Source organism: Arachis ipaensis, chromosome B2 (genome assembly GCF_059453495.1).
Source record: "Arachis ipaensis isolate K30076 ecotype BB chromosome B2, ASM5945349v1, whole genome shotgun sequence".
NCBI lineage: Eukaryota > Viridiplantae > Streptophyta > Magnoliopsida > Fabales > Fabaceae > Arachis > Arachis ipaensis.
This window is the reverse complement of record NC_142437.1, coordinates 49,783,562-49,785,865: the sequence shown is the minus strand read 5'-3', so window position 1 is coordinate 49,785,865 and position 2,304 is coordinate 49,783,562. Positions and strand designations below refer to the sequence as shown.

The 2,304-nt window shown below is 39.4% G+C and overlaps 1 pseudogene; it reads left to right on the top strand.

Annotated features, from left to right (window-relative positions):
* Nucleotides 1–222: 222 nt before the first annotated feature.
* On the top strand, nucleotides 223–712 carry LOC148573924 (uncharacterized; annotated as a pseudogene).
* The last annotated feature ends 1,592 nt before the right edge of the window (nucleotides 713–2,304 follow it).

Sequence of the window (2,304 nt, the reverse complement as noted above, 5' to 3'; positions counted from 1 at the left end):
GATTCCTATGGATATGCTAGTTCTGATTGGTTGTGTGATGGAGGGGAAGTAGGTAAACTTCCCCCGTTTGATCAGGCAGAGTATGTGGCGCGCTCACATTCGTGGCCTGCTGCCATTTCCTACATTAGTTACCAACATAGTGGCACTAGCTGATGTCCCATGGGAGGATGATGACGTGACACCACCACCCCCAGATGACGACGACAAGGAGGTTACTATTCCATGGGGTGGGTGGGTGCATGAGAAGCCTCTACCTAGACGCCGTTCTCGAGCCAGAGTAGTGGTGGAGGCAGCTCAGCCCTCATTATCAGCAGTAGCAGCAGGACCCCCTCTACTTCAGTAGCCGCAGCATCCTTACCACCACCACCAGCACTTGAGCTGATTTACCTGTTGGTACAGTGCCTATTTCGCTTCATGGAGCGCAGCAAGCATCGTATCATACAACGTTTCGATCGCATAGACCAGGTGTTCATATCACAGGGCATCGAGCTACCACCACTCCCGGACTCTTCCGCCTCTGACGAGCAGGATCAGGAGGAGGAACATACTGAGGAGCCGATTCAGCAGGAGGCACCACCAGAGACACAGACCACCACTGAGGTCCAGCAGCCTCCTGAGGAGCCACAGCCTGAGCCTGAGCCACAGCCCGGCGCGATTGTTGACCCCCATCCCGAGCTTCAGCAGTAGCATCGAGGACGATGCTTCATCCTAAAGTGTGGGGAGGTCACCGTTCGTGACCGGTGTATTGCATTTATGTGGTGAACTTTCAGACATCCATTTCTACTTTCTGCTACTTTATTTTATTTTGCACTTTATCTTTGAGATCATTTTGGGATTACTGTACATATTTGTCATTGTAGATACCCTTATTTTGGTTGATGTACACTTTTATTATTATATACATATATGTTGCATTTTGGCTTTTGATTGTGATTTGATAATTTTTGGATTGTTAGAACTTAGTTGACCCATTTTGTATAAGAATTATGTTTTGATTGAAAAGAGGGTAAATTAGAAAAAATTTTTAAAGGAAAAATTTTTAAAATTTTCTAAATCACAACATTGCATTAGAATAAGCTTAGTCAATATGATGAAAATTTCCAAGAATTTCATTTCTAAGGCACCACCCCAATTGGTTGAAATTTTTTTTTTGGAACTTGCTTGATTAATATACTTTGTGGATCATGTTTTGAGCTAAGAACACAAGCATGAGAGTTTTGAGCCTAATTATGTGGTTGCATCATATAACCACTTATTTTCATTCTTGTGTGCATTATTCTCTTCCTATGATTGTAATCTTTGATTTGTCTGATTCTTTATGTCCATTATCTTGAGTATACATGCATTTATATGATTGAGGCCATTGTTCAAATAGCTCTCTTACCCAAATAGCCTACCTTTTATCTTCTATTGCTAGCCAATTTTGAGCCTATGCTTAACCCATTTGTTCTTAATCGTAGCACATTACAAGCCTATGTGAAAAACAATAAATGTCCCTTGTTTGGATCTTTGATTAGCTTAGGCTAGTGAGAGTGTTCATCATTAAAATTTGGGAAAGTTGGGTACATTTGGTAGAGATAAAAGAATTCTTTGTAGTTGTGTGAAAATCTTGAGAATTGGTGCATACTCATGTAGTAATCATGTGTAAACCATATACATTGATATCCTTGTATATATTTTAGCTAAAAAAAAAAGAATTGCAATAAAAAGGGGACAAAAATACCCCAAAGTTCAAGGCTTAATAATGATCAATGTATGTGTGTGGTGATCAAAAGAGAATGCATGCGTGTATGTAAAAGTGAAGAATGGGTAGTTAGGATTGTTTGGAATTGTATAGATTGTCATAGCTTAGGTGGGAAGTTTAAGTTAATCAAAGATTCAAATTTGAAGCTCACTTGACCATATGCATTCTACCTTGACCCTAACCCCATTACAACCTATGCGAAAGTCCTCATGATATTTGTATGCATGCATAAAGTAATTGTTGATTGTTAGATGAAAAATAAATCTTGGAAAGCATGATTGGGGGAGAATTGAGTGAATCAACCCCATACATTTGAGTGCTTAGAGCAATTATATATCCAGCAAGGGTTCGATCGCTCAATTATATGTTTCCACCCATGATCATCTTCTCTTGCAAGTTTGTAAGATCTTTCAATGTTTCAATCCAATTGTGGTTTTCTTTGATTGCTAATGCCTTAGCCCTTGTGCTTGCATGTGTATTCTTGGAGATTAATTTATTTTGACTGAACCATTGCATTCATGTAAATAGGTTACATATAGATAGATTGCATTTAGTAAGTA